The sequence below is a fragment of the Corvus kubaryi genome, unplaced genomic scaffold, assembly GCF_017639235.1.
Source record: "Corvus kubaryi isolate FWS band 111438036 unplaced genomic scaffold, C.kubaryi_AGA036_p1.0 37272, whole genome shotgun sequence".
In the NCBI taxonomy this organism is placed as follows: Eukaryota; Metazoa; Chordata; class Aves; order Passeriformes; family Corvidae; genus Corvus; species Corvus kubaryi.
The window spans coordinates 2,663,511-2,681,392 of record NW_024581084.1 but is presented as its reverse complement, the minus strand read 5'-3'; the positions used below and the strand labels follow the sequence as shown (position 1 = coordinate 2,681,392).

General features: G+C 57.9%; 1 protein-coding gene and 1 long non-coding RNA gene across 14 annotated transcripts in view; one reads left to right on the top strand and one right to left on the bottom strand.

Moving 5' to 3' along the window:
- RBFOX3 (RNA binding fox-1 homolog 3) overlaps positions 1 to 17,882 on the bottom strand; it is a 140,547-nt gene that overhangs the window by 106,912 nt on the left and 15,753 nt on the right. Inside the window, exon 1 of one of the 13 annotated variants that reach the window (XM_042025596.1) lies at positions 8,460 to 8,564. The exons of 11 other annotated variants lie outside the window; for them this stretch is intronic. The gene's annotated coding sequence lies outside the window, so the exon portion shown is untranslated. Of the gene's footprint in view, positions 1 to 467; positions 537 to 8,459; positions 8,565 to 17,882 lie in introns of those variants that run through there. One more of the 13 variants, XM_042025597.1, reaches the window with a different exon arrangement.
- LOC121663407 lies at positions 11 to 2,853 on the top strand. Its single transcript, XR_006015625.1, has 2 exons — positions 11 to 409; positions 496 to 2,853. It is a non-coding gene; the product is annotated as an uncharacterized LOC121663407 (long non-coding RNA).

Here is a 17,882-nt window from a genome sequence, read left to right as displayed (position 1 = left end):
GCCCCCCGCACCGTGCCCGGCGGCCGCTCCGCACGCGCTCCCACCGCTGCGCCACCAAAAGAGCCGGGTTTTGTCTGTTTCTCCCCCAAAAATGAGCCTCCAGCAGCGGCGCCGGCACGGAGCGGGCTGCCCCGGGGGATTCTCGCAATCCCTCCCTGTCCTCAAGCAGCACCGGGCACTGCGGCCCCGCGACTGGTGAGGAGCAAAGCCCCCTGGACAAGCCGGATCAGGGACACCGATTCCATCACTGTGCATCCACCTGGACACTGGGTGGGATACCCGGGCACTGAGCGGGATGCCCAGGCTCACGGCAGCCCCTGGCAGGACGGCAGCGGCAGGGGGGAAGAGGATTTCCATTCCTCACTGCAAACACTGGGAAACACAAGGCAGTGCCGGGAGCCCACAGCATGTAGGTTTGTAGCATCCCCCAGACTCACTAAAGCTCCGTGCGTGTCTCAGCCCCTTACCCTTTCTTCCCTCTCAATCCCATTTAAGGATCTCTGGGCAGTGATCCGGGCATTCCCACCGCAGCTGGAAGCTTCCTGGGGTGTTATGCAAGAGCAGACCTCTGGCATTCACGGCTGTCTCTCGTTCTCCTGCTGCTCATCTCCTCCCCCGGGAAGCCAGCGGAGCGGCGCAGACCTGCGCTATCGGACTGAGCAGACCCCGGCTGTCAGCGGTCCTGCTCTGCCCTTTCCTGGGCTCGCTGCCGGGAGGTTCCATCTCGGAAAGAGCCATGAGCAGTGGCCGTTCTGGCAGCGGGTCCCTCACAGTGGGCAGCCAAGCCCCCTGAATCCCGCCGGCTTAGGGGATGTCACAGTGCAATGACAGCTCCTGCTGGCGTTCCTGGATGGGGCTCAGCACCTCTTCCTGGCTCAAATGATTTATTTGTGCTTCCCAATAGTTAAGACTGTGGTGAAGCTACCCAAGCTCTATTTCCTGAGAAATATCTGGAATATCTAGAGCCTGCCTGAGCAGGAAGTTATCTCCTATGAGTTTAGCACAGAGTCATCTCTGAGACTTTCTCAGTCTCCTGCAGAGCCCACCCGCAGCCTCCCAAACCAGGCACTGCTCCCCTCCCCTCATACAGCTCCCCTTCCCTCCCGAGGGCTCTGAAGACCACTCTGGAGAAAACCATCAGGGCTATGACGAGCCACCACGTGAGTGAGGACCAGGAACACACGGACTGCGCCTCACCCATCCCCACATCTATTTTGTATGATCCACGGGTGTATTTTTAGCCCACAGGGCCGCGGCGGCCCCGCAGCCGAGCGCAGCAGCCCTTGTTCTCCCGACAAAGGCAGCCAGGCCCGCTCTCGGCTCTGCCCCGCTGTGCCGCTTGCTCACGCTTCACTGAGGCTGAAGATGCTTTAGGCAGCAGATTTGGAGAACGAGGAGCTGGGAATGCAGGAGAGCTCAGCTCTGCAAAATCTCCCCTGCATCCCAAGCCTCCGAGCTGGGTCCCGGCTGACTCCGTTCCCAGAAACGCAAACCCGTTCCCACTTGGGAGGTGCAGCCTTGCAAGCGGGAGGTGCGTGCGCGGAGCGGCGGCGGAGTGGGATCGGGATGCCGGGATTGCTGGGATCGGGATGCCGGGATTGCTAGGCAACCCGCCGGAGAAGGCCCGAGCCCCGGCATCTACGCGGGGACACCCGGGCAGGGAACCACCCAGAGAGGAACCCACCGGGGGAACCTGCCCGGGGATCTCCAGAAGGGCAAGTGTAGGAGTGTCCTGCCCGGCCGTGGGAGAGGAGGAGGAGGAGCAGGCGGGGGATAATGGCTGAGGATGCACGAGAGCGGCAGCGGAGGGAAAAGCAGCCATTGGAAACAGCACAAGGCATCAAACCCCTGCAAGGCTGTTTGTGAACCGTGGGAACAAGTATTACTCTGGGAAAAATATGTTTTTCCTTTTTTTCTTAGCCGATTTCACAGCCTGTTTGCCATCAGGGCCTTCATTTGGAGGCAGTCAGAGTTGTTTAAATTACTGCTGCTGGGATTTTTTTATCTTTAAGGAAGACGAGGTTTTCCTCAGAACCATGGCTGGAGTACAGAGATGACAAGACCCACTGTGGCTCCATGTGGGTTTTCTCCTGAACACAGCTTCTGGAATGTGGAGCCCCACAGCCCCAGCTCTGGGGATCCCCTCAGTCCCCAGGGCTGAGCATCATGTCCCTGTCAGGGCATCCAGTTCTGGGATCTCCTCCACAAGGCAACAGAGGCCACTCAGTACCAGGGAGAGACACGAGGCAATGAGGCAACAGCCCCCCTCCCCCCCATCCCTCTCAGGGATCCTCAACTTTGAGGTGCCCAAAGCATGTCCGGCCCCTCCTCGTGACTCTGCCCAAAAAGGGGACGTTTGCAGAGCATGTTCAGCTCTGACACAGCCCCAGCAGCTTAAGATTGGACCTGCCAAGAGCTTCACCTGCCAGTGCCTGTCCCACCGGAGGGCCAGGGGCACGGTGCCAGCTGGAGCTCTCCCCAGAGAGCTGCCAAAACACCGGGTACCTGCACCACCCTTGGCCGCAATGGAGAAGGTGGGATGACAAGGCAAGACCCAGGGTTGTTTTTCTGGCAAGTGTCAGATGCCCTGACCCAAAAAACCCAAAGCGGAACGTGCAGTCCCAGCGAGGCACTGAACAGACACGCTCAGACTGCAAAGCACCGTGGGTGGAGCTGGGAGAGCCACACTGATGGGTTCTGCAATAATGCTTTTTTAAATATAATTTCCGATAGATTTCATGGCTAAGTTATGTAACATAATGAGCAAATCTACAATGCAATTGTCACTGCACATTAACAGCAAAATCCTGAGCCTCTATTACACTAACAAACTTATTAAATCAGTGAACATTGCGCTGCATCAGTCAATTATTGAAACAACGCCAAGATTGGGAGAACAATCTGATATCCATTACAGGGAGCAGGAGCAGGGATGTGACCGGGGCTGCCCGCAGCGCTGCGTGCTTTAGAGCACTCCAAGTGTTTATGGCATCGATGGACAATTCACCTGCTGGCATTCCGCAGCTGCTTCCCCTGCTCCAGGGGAGGGAATGAGCCTGAAGCCAGCCCTGCGCTCGGGCCTCAGGTCCCTGCCCAGAGCAGGAGGTGGATGGGGGAAGCGCTGCCAGTCCCACTGCTGGGACTGCCCTGATGCCAAGCAATGGGAGCTGCAGCATCAGCAGCACTTGGGGACAGAAATCACCCTGCAAAGAGGTAAAGCCCTTGGAAAAGTGAGGGACACACGGCATTGGGTGCTGCCAGGTGCTCAGCCACTGCTCCCCTCTCCCAGGCACCGCCTCGGGCCCCATCGCTGCATTGATCTCCTGGCCAAAACCTCATCCCTGGCTGCCCACCCTGAGCCCCTTCCCAAAGCATCCCTGGAGCAGCCAAGGGAGCAGCAGGTGGATACGGAATGGCCGGGGTTCAGCCATCACCTCACTGCCCCTCTCCAGGGAGTTGGCACTGGCCGGGGCCGGCAGGTGTGTGCCCACAGCAGAGCTCGGGCTGAGCTCATCCCTGGCTCCAGGACTACGGCCACCCACGGCCACACATATTTCCAGGGCAGGGCAGTGCTCCAGCAACAGGATGGGGCATGGGAAGGCTGGCAGGGGTTTGGCCCTGCAGACCCCCAGCTCTCACATCCACTTTGACCCTGTGAAATCCCATCAACACCAATGTGACAGCCTCGGGAGACTGTTAAATGTGAAATAAGGTGAGCTTGTGGAAACCTGCGAAGATGTCCATGCAAACACCTCAGAAGAGTGTGCCTTGCACCTCGGTGAAGTGATTTGACACAGCACTAATTATGCAAATTAATCATCAGTAAATTAGATCCTTGGTTATTTATTTATTTTGCATTCTGCACCGCAGCCCAGCAGGAGCAGCACCCAGAGAGAGGAGCAGCTCCATTCTGGCTGGGAAGGAATATTTGGTAACATGTTGCATGATCTGGCCTCCCCACATTCCTTCTCAGATGAAATTTGGAATTGATTTGCTGGTATCACACCGCTCCCAGCCCTCAATATGTCATGGCAGCTAATGAACCGTGCCAGGGACACATTTATAACCCACTATTAGCTGCTTCCATTGCAAAGAGATTTTTTCTTTCCTCTTTGCTCTGATGTTCTAAAACTTGCAAAAACAAAACAGACATCACACACACAGAAAAAACCCCCAACAATGCCACAATCACACAGCAATCATGTCTCCTGAAAGCCAACTACTTGTGTGATTCCCATCTTCCCTCTCGGACCCAGCTCCCACGCAGCTACAGAAAAGGCTCTGGACAATCACCCAAAACACCACGGATTTTCCCCAGATTCCTTCCCAGGCCCTGCTCCCACCAGGCAGAGCAGCTCCAAGCAGACCAGAGAGAAAGAGGCTTCCACACCCAGCTCCCTCCTCCCCACAGAAGCAGCTGGAGCTGGGATCTCGCTCCAAAGGAGCTCTGGCTTGGAGCAGGGAGGTGATGTTGGGGACAGAGCTGCGAAGGCCCAGGAAGGCAGCGGCATTCCCCTTCACTCCCCCCCGCATCCACGCATCAGGATGGCAGCAACAACTCTATTGGGGGAACAAGAGCTAATTAAATTTACTGGGATCATTGAAGAGGAAATTATTTAATATTCTGCATGGAATTTAATATCTGAAAGCATGAATGGCCTTGTTTCATCAGAGATCTGTTCCTTCCAAACATTCAACTTTACTTTTCGGAGGCAGCCGGGCCGCCAAGGGACGGGCAGGGACAGGGTAGGATGCTGCCAGCGGGAGCCGCGCTCCCGGAGCCAGGGAGAAACAAACACCGGGAGAGCGGAGCGACGCCGGAGCCGCGGCCGCATCCTCGGGGGCTCCCGACGGAGCAACAGCTCCGCCATCCACGGAGAGCAGCCTCCCAAGGGGCTCTGCTGCTCCTCTGCGGGAGGATCCTCCTGTTACCATCCACCATCGCTTCCACACAGAGCTGCTGCTCCACATCCCGTGGGGCCCTGGCTTGTGACCTGACACCGTCACCCAGTCCCACGTGAACAGCCAAAACGGTGCCACTTCTGAACCCCCCACTTTGCTCTTCCATCCAAAGAGGAGCTGGGATCCTCCTGCAATGCAGAAGGTGCTCAGGACTGACCCGGGTGAGCAGCACCACAGGGATGCACAGCCAAGGTGAAGGTTTGCTGTGGTAAAATTCTCCTCTCCCTGCATCCTGGTATGCCAGGCTTCTGTTAGGGCAAATAAGGGATCACTTCCCAACAGCCCCTAAGTGCCCCCTGCCTGCCCCTCCAGCCCCACAGCAGCCAACAGGGGCTGGGTGTCTCCAGCCCCCCAAGCCCCCCTTCAGGAGCCCACCTACCCAGCTCCCCCCCCCCGCCAAGCCATTGTCCACAATGCCCCTCCCCTTGGGCCAAACCAGCTGCAGGATGTGCCATTCCACACTGCTGGAGCTGCAGGTCCCCTGTGACTGTCCCAGGGATGGGTGCAGACCCTTGGCATAAAACCAGCATTTCTCTGGTGAAGCAAGAGCCTCCAGGGCTGGGCTCCCCCAAGGATGTGCCAGCCTTGTGCTGGAGATCCCCAGCTGCAGCCCCTCTGCTTCACTGTTTCCCTCTCTCTGCCCTGATAACGTCTCTTTCCCCTCACATGCATGGAAGTGATGATAAGTAACAATAATTTTGCTTCTGTATTTGTGTCACCAAAACTTCCAGCTAATTCCTGCAGCTGCCAGCATGGAGGCACTAATACCTCTGTGAAAGACAAAGCAATTATTTCTAAACATAGCTTGTTCCTTGCATTGTCACCACCCGAACCACCCCACCCCGGGCCGCTGTCAGCATCCTCCTCTAACTAGCAGGGGGGGAAAAAAAGATTTTTTTCCCCAAAAAACATATCCCGTGCCATCGAGCAAACCAAGGCACACGTGAACCCTCGCATCCCCCAGCCAGCACTCTGGCACAGCCAAGGTGGGGAGTGACACATGTCCAGCCACAGCTGGAGGGAGGTACAGGCATCGCCCAGGGACAGCTGGGGAAGGGATATTGTCCTGACCAGGGCAAAGACTCTCCAATGCCTTGTTCCAGAGCTCTGGGGCTTCTCTGAGCCCCACAGCAAATGCTCTCTGGGTGACAGGGACCTTATCAGGTGCAGTAGCCCCACAAAGAGACGCCCCTTTTCAGGAGCAAGAAGGGATATGCTGAGCACAGATGCCGGGAGCTGGCTCTCCCATGAGCCCTACAGCATCAGCCCCGTTCAGCCACCCAACTTCTCTGCCTCAGCAAGTCCCCCTGCCCCTCCCCAGGTGAGGGACACGCCACTGCCTGACCCAGACAGAGGCACATTCGCTGTGCTCCAGTGTCTCCAGCTGGATGGAGACACTGTGTCTGCCACAGGACCCTCTGCAGCACCAGACCTTGTTATCCTGTGGGTCTGCTCTCAAGACATTAAAATGAGCCATAAAATCACAAGTAAAGTGAAATAAGGGATGTAAGCAGCAGGGAGAATGTAAACGCTGGCACTGGCACAAGCACAGCATCTGTAAAGCACCTGCCCCACCGGTCAGCACCGCCCCGAGGAGGGGACACAGCTCGTGCATGGGGGTCCTGGGGGTCCCTGCCTCTCCCTCAGGTGCCCACCCTATGGAGCTGTAAGGGGTTCAGAGCCCTTGAACAAAACATGGTACTCCCAGCCCTCCCCTCCCCAGCTGGCACAAAGCCCCCAGCCCCGTGAGCAGCCCCTGCCCCAGCCAGGCACATCAGCCCTGGCTCAGAAGGCACAGGGAGGGAGAAGAGCTGCAGAGTTAATGAGCAGACACAGGCTCCCCACCGAGGGCTGAAATGAGCCGGTACCTGGAGGCGGCACACCTGGGTGACCTACATACCACCGCCGATGGAACATTTACCGGCGCTTTCTGATGGCTTGGGCACGGAGAACCTCCTGGCTCTTGCATGTAATGAAGCCTCTGTCTCCATCCCTCCTGGCCTCAGCTCTCAGAGGGCCTTATGGGAGCAGGCGGAGGCTGAGCAGGGAGAACTGGAGTGGGAGCTGCACCCCGCACTGGGATTTTGGCCAGATGCTCACCAGCATCCCAAATGCTCATACAGCTCCCAAAGCGAGGGGCTCGCAGCCCTGGGCAGGGCATCAGGATCCTGCTTTGGCTGCTTCCCATTCCATCCCAGGGATGTCCTCCACATCCCATCCGGCCCAGAGCTGCCCAGGCACCTCCATCCCCAGCTGCTACATGGGAAAGTGTCAGGGATGCTCCAGAGTCACCCGCACCACGAGCGGGTCCCAGGTGACGGAATCGGCTCCAGGTGTGTTCCACCTGCAGCTCCCATCCCAATCCCAGAGCAGCATCCCAGGGGAGGGGACCCTGGGACACCCCCAAGCTGAGGAAGGAGGACCAGTGCCCTGTGAACTGCCCTTAAAAATATTTCCATAACATCTCATAGTCAACCTGTGGTACCACCTCCAGTAATTAACAGCTACATTTTAATTAAACATTGATTAGCAACTAATTAGTCTAATGATTAGTCACCTGAAGGAGACAAAGCAAAATACTGGGGCTGCCAAGATAGGAGCCAGAGAAGGCAAATGATGAAAGATGAGAGGCAGATGAAATTCCTCTTCTGCCTCCCTCTGGGCCAAATATTTCCTCATGGTTTGGTCCTTTACAGATGAAGCTTCGTGGTGAATTTTCCTAATCGTGGCGATTCTGTCAGAGTCTCAAGTGAGTGGTGGGGAGGAGACTGAGTTACTTCATCTTTCCCATCAGATCTCAGATTGTTAATGTAGCTAAAGAGCCTCTCCCTGCCCGAGGAGACTCAGCCTGTCACCGTCACAAAGTCAAGGGAGACTTTTGTGCCTTCAGTCCTGCAGTGTCCCGAGGAGATCCCTGTGGAGCGCAGAAGCAGCGGGGCAGCGTCCCCTGCCTGTGGCCACCGCCCCCCGCCTGTGGCCACCGCCCCCCTCGGACCCTGCCATCACCGCTTCTCCCAGTCAGCCCTGGGCTGTTGTCCCCTGCCCACTGGAGGGGCCTCCCAGCACTCTGCTCCCCCTCCCCACAGACCTGCCACTGCCGCACGATGCTCTGTCAGCGGGGCCGGGCACTCCCCGGGCTCTGGCACACAGGAAGAAAGTGCCGCGGCAGGCGAGGGCAGAGCCTTCGGTGGCAGCTGGCAGGGCACGGCCGGGCCCCTGCCCTCGAGGGATCCGGGCTGGGGACCCGCTGCCTCCGCCCACGCGTGTCACATCCCGTGCGAGCCTGGGACCTTCTGCTTCCCCGTGCTGAGCGCCACGCGTTTGCTACCCACACTCACCCGCCCCAGCACCCCCAGCACCTCGGCGGTGGCACCTGCAGGTCCCTGCGGGCTGCTGAGCGCCCACCCCACCGAGCCCTCCGCAGGACATCAGCTCATGTCACCCCAAAACACCCCCTCACACCGCTCAGCCCGGCGCGGACACCGCTTTGCACTTACAGGAGCCGGAGAGCCGGGCCAGGTCCCAAAAAGCAGCGAACCCACGTGCCCAGGGCTCGTGTTCAGCCCCGTCCTCCGGAACGGGCACCGCGGGCGCCGCTCCCGCTCCTCCCGGGCGGCGGGGCTGCTCCCCCGCACCCCCGCTCATTTACCGGGGCGGTGCTGGATGAGGATGTTTATTATTTCACTGGTCCCTTTTGCGAGATAATCCTATTTACCTCCATCACTTATGCCTCAGAAAATCACTCTGGCTGAGGGTTATGAAAGCACTTCCAGCCACGCTCCCCCGGCGCTCCGCAGCTCCGTCTTCCCCCCCGCTCCTCTCCCCAGCATCGCCGGCAGCTCTGCAGCCCCGTCCCTCTCTCCCCCCTCCCCAAGTGTCTGCGCCCTCCTACAAGTGTGAGCCTCGTCGGGTCTTTCATCCCGCCCCTGCTCGTTTCCAGCTCCTCTCTGGATTTTTACGGGAAGCAATAGTGCTGAGTGTAGAGAGGTTGAGCCAAGCCCTACGCTGGACTGGACCCATCTGGGACGGGCCGGGGAGGCCACGGCACGGAGGTGCTGCCTGAGGAGCCATCAGCATCTCTCCCGCTGTTCAGGCACAGGAAAATCCTCCAGGGAGGTCACCCAAAGGCAGGATGGGACGGGCCAGGCTCAGCAGGGAATAATGCAATTCAGGAGCCACCCGTCTGCAGCCCAGCCTGGCCAGCAGGACCAAGGAAGGAGCCCCTGAGCCCTGGGGAGCGCAGGGACCCGCGCTGGGGGGTGGGAAGGGTTAAACCAAAGCCTCAGCCCGCGCCTCCACCGGCAGGGCTGAGATACATTGATCACCTCACACATTCCTCACGCTGGGATCGGTAAGTTCAGTGGGGTCAAGCCAGGGGGAGGCAGCTGAGTGGATACTGATACCCTCCTCCTCCTCCTCCTCCTCCTCGTGCTGGGAATGGCACCCGCTGGGAAGCCCCCAGAGCTCCTACACCGACGTATCTGGAAGTTCCTCGGGTGTGCCTGCAAAGGGGCCTCTCAGTCTCCGGGGAGGTGGAGGCAGAGACCAGCAGCAGTGGGCAGGGGCCTGCTCCGGGCAGAAGGGATGGGGCTGGGCTGTCTGCAAGCACTGCTGCTGCTGCGAACCGGGACACCTGGGAACAGCTCGGAGATGACCAGCCATGCTGGGAAGAGCCCCTGGTCTCCCTGTCCTGCCCATGCTGACCCACAGGACCCAGCTACATCCAGCTCCTACCCTGGAGCCTCATCCAGCTGAAGGTGTTGAGCTCTGGCAGCAGGAGAGGCAGCAGCTCCGGCTGCAGTTGTTTCATGCTTCTACAAAGCAATCTGCTCCTTGGGCTCCTCTGTTCCTCCCTCTTATGCAACTGCACAAAATGTAGAGGAAAACAATCCCCTGGATGCTAATTTATCTGAGGAGCTCGAGCAGCTTTGCACAAGGCAGCAGTTTCAGCAGGAAAAAAACAAAGGAAACAGCCATGTCTGAAAGGCTGCTCCTAAATCTGCCCTGCCTTCTGGGATTCTGCCCTGCCCAGCTCCCCACAGGGCTCCCTGCCCACATTCCTGCTTCCTACATCCATCCCCGCATCCCTGGCTGCATCTCTGCCTCCTGCTTGCTTCCTGCATCCATCCCCACTGCTTGTCCCCATCCCTGCCTCCACCCCACTCTGCCTGAGGGCAGGGCTCTGGCTCTGCTCACCCACTCAGAGAAGCAAACCAGGGGTGGTGGGATCCAGCATCAAACCACCCACCTGCCCTGGGGCTCCGGGTGCTCTGAGGTGTCAATCCCCAGGGATGCGTGGGGAGATCCTGACAGTCGGCCCAGCCTCGGCACTGCTGCCAGGCTGGCACTGGGCTGCCCACGCTCACCTGGGAGGTACCTCAGGGTAGCTGCACTGCTGTGGCCGTGCTGGTCCGTGCCCCCCACACTGCCCCACACACAGCCCCTCACCGCCAGACACTCCCGGCATGGGGACCTCTGACAATTACAGGACTCGTGGTGCAAACCAAGGTTTTTAGAGCAGCTGAGGCAGGGGATTGATTTCTTGCTTTGTTTTAAGTGCAGCTAATGTAATAGGTAATTTATTTAAATTGATAGGACAGAGAGAAACTACGTTTTTCTCTTCTCTGAAAGGATTCCGCCGTGTTGGGTGACCCAGGCGAGCTGCAGAGCTGGGCTGAGGCCCCTGACGCCTCCCAATAGCTGCCTTGATCAGCTTGTCATATTTTTCAATTCATTACAGCAATTCATTTCAGCAAACAACCACTATGGATTTTTTGTTACAACAGCTCTTTCTGTGTTAGTTGTGTGTGAGCTGGTACCTGCCTTAAGCACTTACAGCAAAGCTTTCCCCCCAGGAAAGGGTCAGGGATCCCCACAACCCCCCAGCTGACCAGGGAGAGGGGGTGAGGGGTCCCCCAGCACAGGCAGCCCAGCCCAGGGACTCGTCCTGCCACCTGAGCCCGTTCCTGGCTGGGGCCTGTCATTGAAGCCCTTCTGGGATGCTCGGAGCCACTGGCCACGGGCACAGCAGAGCACCGAGGGGAGGGAGCACACCTGGACTGCGAGTGTGGCTCTAACACCTCTGGGAATCACCTTTAGTGCTCTCCACAAGCTCCCTGGTTGTGCTGAGCCCCAAGCAGCACGTCCCCACAATAATGGCACTAATGAGTAAATCACTGTAATTCTGTGCCCAGCTCTTCTGATCCATCCAGGTGAGGACCTGCCCCTCGCTGCCTCAAAGTCATGGGGTGGGGGGACACACGCTGCAGGCACAGAGCCCTCAGGGAAGTGGACAGGGCTCTGGGAGGGCTGCAGGGGAGTCCTTCCCTCTGGGTCCCCCAGGAAGCCCTGCAAGCTGTGTCTGCAACCCCAGTAAGAGGCAATAAACAGGGAAGGAGCAGGGGGCTGAGGGGGGGGGGGTTAAGCCCTGGGTGGAGGGTCCTCGGCACCTCCATCACTGCCCAGGCTCTGCATCCCCGGCGATCCCAGAGCCTCCCAGCCCCCCCAGCTCCTGGTAGGAGCCAGCCCATGGTTCCTGGTGACAGGTTTATAGCTGATGCTGCTCAGCATCTCCCGGCAGCTGCAGGTGATCCCGCTGCTGCCACTGCGGCTGCACTGAGCTCGCTGTAGATCTGATTACGCGATAAGGAGCATCAGAAATGCAACTTGTTGCCTATTTCCCAGAGTAATTAATTTCATCTGTATTGAACAAATGACATAATTTGAGGATTTCTGGGTTATGGATTAAGTAAAGACCAGATGAGAGCATCCTCATTGGCTCGGAGATTAATTAACAGTGTGAAGTGAAGCGAGCTCTCTCCTCTCCCTTGGCTGCTGCAATTTTAATCCACCTGCCCTGCACTGTCCTGCCGTGGGAAGCAGCACTGCCATCAATCGGGGCAGGGCAGCTCCAGCCAGCACTCCTTCCCACCCCAGGACACTGGGGGAATGCCAAGGAATAAAGCCACACTTCGTGCTTCCTCAAGGCTTCCCGTTCCCCCGGCCTGGGTGAGCACTCCATGATCCATCTCCTCCATGCCCAGATCCATCTTCCCTTTCCTGCCCTGCTCCATCTTTTCTTCCTGGGGCACAGTCTCAGGCCAAAGATCTCTCTACACACCTTCAGCTTCACTGAAGATTTTCTGTGTGGGGCTCAGTGCAGCTTTTATTCATGAGCCAGGCATTTATTTAACGTGCCTTGTGATGCAGGATCTTTGATCCAGAGCAGCACCTAATTAATTATTTTTCCCTTCTTCTGTACCATCCCCTCACTGAGCGCTGAGGCCCCGAACAGAAAAGCTCCCTTCCAATGACTCTGCATAATGAGATGGATTTGGACTCCAGCAAATTTGTTCAGTTTTATGGAGCATTATATGAAAATGCTGTGAAATTAAGTTCTGTCTTTGCTATCACGCCATGGCCATCAGAGCGCTTTTATGTGCGGCGCTGAGACTAAAAGATGGGAAAGGGAGTCCTTGATGGAGTAATGTGGTGACCGGGGAGAGGGAGGAGCCGTGCAATGAGGATGACATGGTGCAGGGCTAGACTGGGAGATAATGAAGCAAACAAGAAAGAGATGCAGATGAAGAGGGGTGCAAGCAAAGGACCTGGAACTGGAGTGGCGGCAGGTGGGAGGCTCCGGCAGTGGGGAGGATGGGCAGGACAGGGAGGGCTTCCTGCTTCCAATTTTCCCTCTGTAAAGTGCTCCAGGAGCCACACTCATGACACGAGAAGGCAAATGCCACCATCCTGGGGGACACAGAAGACTCCGAAGGGGAGCTGACTCTTGCCCAGCACACCTCTGTCTGGCCTTTCTCCTGCCACCCCAGCAGCTCCTTTCCTGAGCCAGCTCCTTCGCTGCCTGCTGATCCCTTCCTGTTCTTTCTCTCTCCTCATCTCTTCCCACTCCCAGCCTTCCGCCCCCTCCTCATCAGCCCTGCTCCCCTGCATCTACCCCAGAGTGAGCTATTTTTTCCCTTGGCAACTTTATAACCTGTCTCCTTGCCTGACAGCAATTAAGTAGATGCTTCACTTCCAATCCCATGGCCCATAAACATTGGGAGAAGAAAATGTTATGAAGAAGCGAACAATCAGATCTGCACACAGATGCACACACACATGTACAGACAGATGGGGACAAACGGGGGACACAGGGAGAAGCTGGGGGGGATGGCTGAGCCCCTTTTTTGTGCAGAGTGTGGAGACCTCACACAGGCTGCAGCCCCCAAAAAGCACAGCAGAGGGGAGAGGTTTCCATAATGCACAGGAAGGAGAGCGGCAACATCCATCCCCATGGCTCCCCAGCCCCTGCCCCCATGCCCAGGGTTGGCTTTCACACTGCTCCCCCTCACAGCTCCAGCACTCACAGAGAAATAAAATGGCCAAAAAAAAAAAAAAAAGGCAGCTCACTCCCGCACTATGATGGATGGGATTTTTTGGTGCCTGACAGGCCCTCAGCCTCTGGGGACCAGCACTGATAAATCACACCTTTCAGTTTGCCGTGAACATCTTCACTTTCCCAGCCTGGCCGGCAGCTGACACGGCAAACCCCGGCCCCGGCACGGCACCGGCACAGCGCTGGCGTGAGGGGACAGGGGTACCCCGGAGCCCCGGCCACCTCCTGAGAGCTGCTCCCAGCCCGACTCCGCTGTTCAGACCACCGGCCTTCCTAATTTCCATGACAACTGCTTTGCTGGTTCGGGATCGCCGGGCTGCGCCGGCATGCGCTCCTCAGGCACTGAGCAGCATCAGCCGCTTCACCGGAGCCGCCCCACGCCGCTGGCAGTGCCCATGCCCAGGTCTCTGCTGGCCCCGTGTCCTGCAGCCACTGCTCCCCCGCCCCGGGGCTGGGCTGCCCAGCAGGGGCTGGGAAATATTGGCACGGAGGCAAACACAGCTTGGCTCAAATGAGCTCCTCCCTCATCTGGAGGAGCTGAAGCACAAACTAAAAAGAAACCAGCGACCAGCTAGCAAGAGAGTACGAAATCCAGGTGATTACTGAAAAGCTCTGGACATGGCTGTGAATCCATCCCCAAGCTATTAGAGAAAAATCAAGATGTGGACAGAATTAGATTGGCCATAGGTGAAAAATGGCTCAATTATTTCTGGTGCCAGAACCACAGAAGGACACTTCCCTCTGTCCCTGATCCACAATCTCCCACTAATTAGCAGAGTTTGCAGAGAGAAAAATGCTCCGAGCTCCAGAACGAGCCACAGCGAGAGACCCAAGGTGCCACACACATCTGTGTGAGCTGGGACAGAGCACCAACACCACACCGGCACAATTCCATGGGGCTGGTTGGGATCGGGCCAGCTGAGGGAGGGGTGAGAGGTGATTTTTTGCCCTCTGGCAGAGCAGACTCAGGCTCCACGGTGATGAGGACTGTCCTGGCTCTGGACAGGGATGTTCTGCTCCTGCTGCTGTGCCCGCACCAGCTATTCTCCCGGCTCGGACCACAGCCTGATGTCCTTGCCCATGCAGATGCCATGGCACGGGGTAACAGCCTGCAGGAGCAGAGGACTTGGAGGAAGAAACAGGGATCTATGAGGTTGGAATTAAGAATTCCTAAGCCTGGAGAGGCACTGAGTGGGATGAAGGAGCAGGGCTGACCTGTGAGAGCAGAGCTCTGAGCAGTACCCAGCCCAGCGCAGCTCTGTGGGGCTGGGTGGAGGACAGAGATAATCACAGGCATTTGCTCCCCAGCGTCTCCACTCTGCTCTTTGCAGGGATCTTTTAAAACTACCAATGCATAAAACAAAAAAAAAGTTACCAGGAGGCCCTGTCCCTTCCCTGCTGAAGTTCGGAACATGCTGTCATCAAGAAAAATGATGCTGGCAAGAGAGAAACCCGCTGGGGTTGCTGGCAATTTCCCAGGCTCCAGCCCCAATGAGTGTTTATCAATAATTTCAGGATCTGGCTGTCGCAGGTGCTGACGGGAGCGCGGGCAGGCGAGTGTCAGCACAGCCACGGGCGGGAGCGCCGGGAAGGGAAATCAATTAACGGCTCCGCAGGAGCAGGGATTGCCGGCATTACAGGGAAAAGGCTGTTTGCCTGGCTGGAACAGGCAGCGCTTAAACGGTGCTCGGTGACACAGAGGCAGGTCCCAAGCCGGGGTGACCTGACTCCAGGGCCAGCGCAGCCCCAGGCAGAGCCAGGGATGCTCACAGCCAGCTCCCGTGGGAGAGGGAATGACGGAGCATCAGCGCTGTGTGTGCTGAGCTGCCCCAGCCTGGCCCTGGCTGCAGCTCAGAGCTCCCAGGCTCCATCCCTGCTTCCCAGCTCCTGCCCCCCAGGAGCCTCACCGCCCTCACAGGGAAGTTTTGTCCAACACCTGACCCAAATCTGCTCTCTTTCAGCTCAAAACCACTCCCCCTCGTCAGAAGGAAACAGAAGCAAAAGCCCAAGCACACCACAAGCCTTTGCCCAGAACAGCAGAGACCCGCTGAGCCTCTGCAGACGGGATGGCTCCAGGGGGCTCCTGAAGTTCCATATCCCATTCTTTAGGATCTGCCCACCCTGCTGCCCGCAATAGGATGTGTCTCTCAGGACCCCGGTGTCCCAGGCTGGCCTCCCCGGAACCAGCCACTTCCCTGCTGGAGAGAATTTCGTTTCAAGCATTTGTCCCAGCATCCTAGTAGGGATCAGACTGGGAGTGCTCATTCCTGCACTCTGCCAAGCTTCAGCTGTCCCTTCTGAAAGGAACATTTTAAAATTACTATTAATAGTATGCATCATGTCAGACCTTCTCCTGTATTTCTGCTCTCTCCTGGAGCACCTTCCCTGCCTGTCCCACACCCAGCAGCGAGGTGATTCCACAGGCAGGGCCTGCGCTGCTGGGCACTCCTGACCACAGTCCTGGTGTGGCCATAATGGATTGGTGACACTGTTACATTTATGGGTAGTTCAGGAGAAAGAAAAAGGCTACTGGGTGTTCGTATGTTCTTGCTGTATTATTTAAGACAAGCCATTTGAGAGCACAGGAGAAGCAGTGTCTGCTCCCAAAAGGAGGGAAAATAATGGAGGGGAATATTTGCAAAAAGCTCAGTTAAGTAAATATTTTATGCCCAATAATGTTATGGCTTTTGAATGATGCATGCAAGAGAGTTCAAAGGAGGTGAGGCACGGAGCAAGGAGCATGTGGTGAGCATGGAGGTGTCGGTGAGGGGAGAACACAGTGCCCTGGGCAGTGCCTCTCACCCTGGCAGGGCTGTGCCACTCAAAGGAACCGCAGCTGCTTTGCATGGGAGAAAATCAGCCCTGCATGGGAGCAGGGACCAGGGAGCAAAGAACGGGAAGAGAGCAGGCAGAGGCACTGCCCTGGCCCAAGAGGAAGAGGCAGGCAGGGAGAGCAGCAGAAAGGACAGCCATGGTGGTGGCTGGTGGGAGGAGAGCAGGGCCAGCATGGAGGAGGATTTCTCTGGGCAGAGGAATTCTCCTCCTGGCAGGCACAGGGTAAGCACTGGGCACAAGGGAAGCACAGAGAGGAGTAAAATACCATTAAGTGTAATAAGAAATGTACTTAATCAATGAGCTCTGCAGCTGAGGATCAATGGGAGGCAGACACAGCCATTAGCTAAGAAAGCTGAGGAAGAGCTGCGGGCCCAGATGGAGCGGTCGATGCCGGGATTAACCAAGCTGCAGAGGAAAGGTCCCAGGTGGAGAGCAGAGCCAGGCTGCAGCCACAAGGCTGACCCTGCTCTGCTCCACAGGCCTCAGACCCCACCAAGGAGCAAAAAGAGGAGCCCAGGCCATGGGCTGCTGAGGAGGCTCAGGCTGAGCCCTGGGAATCGCCGTGAGTATTCAGTAGCAGTGACCAGGCAATGGGACCACTGCTGGCAGTGAAGGGAAGGGACCAGACCCCCTCACCATCATCCAGGGACATCGCTTGGCTGCAGACAGCAACAGAGTTTTCCTCCCTGCTCGCATCCTTTTGTCCCTCTCCTCACCCTGAGTGCTGGCCAGATCACTCCCCAAGGACCCCCGCATGGGACGAGGTCACTCTAAGCGGTGAAGAGGTCACTCTCCCGAGAAGGGGCTGCACCAGCCCAGCTAAGCAGAGCTGCTGCTGAATCAGGGCTTGCCCAGCCCCAGCCTTGAGCGATGCCCCAGTGTCCCCCCAGCCCAGCAAGCCTGGAGCCACCTGGGTAGTGCCAGGGCACGGCTGAGTCCCCACACGCGGCTTCCTCGAGAGAAAGAGAGTCTTGATTTTCAACCCCCGAGCAAATTGAGCGCTGGGGAAGGCAGACAGCAAGTGGGCAGAACCTTTGGGCTTCTGACAACGCTGCCTGTGACTCAGCCTCAGAGATGAGACCCTCCCCGGGCTCCATCAGACCCCCGCCGCTCCTCCAGCCAGCCCGACCCCAGTGCTGAACACCAGCTCCGCGCTCCAAGGCTGTGGCCCTCAGTCCTGACCGCTGCTGCTCCCTTCCCACATTCACCCAAACTTGATGGCCAGAGCCCGATCACCCCGAGCCAGCAGGGAGGAGCAGCCTGAAGAGAGTCCTCGGGGGGGACGCAGAGCAGGCACGGAGGCAGAGCTGACTCAGAGCGCTGCAGCCCGGGGCAGTGCTCGAGGCAGAGCTTCAGTGCACGCCTGGGAGGGGAAGGAAAGCAGCTGTCCCGCAAGATCGCTCCCGGGGTGGGCCCCCTTCTCCCAGCGGGGTGAAATCCCACCCCTGATCCCGGGAAGTGCTCTCGGCCCTCCTGTTGCCCTGGACACGGACTCCATCCCCGGTCCATCCCCGGTCCATCCCCTGTCCATCCCCGGTCCATCCCCTGTCCATCCCCTGTCCATCCCCGGTCCATCCCCGGTCCATCCCCTGTCCATCCCCTGTCCATCCCCGGTCCATCCCCGGTCCATCCCCTGTCCATCCCCTGTCCATCCCCGGTCCATCCCCCGGTCCATCCCCTGTCCATCCCC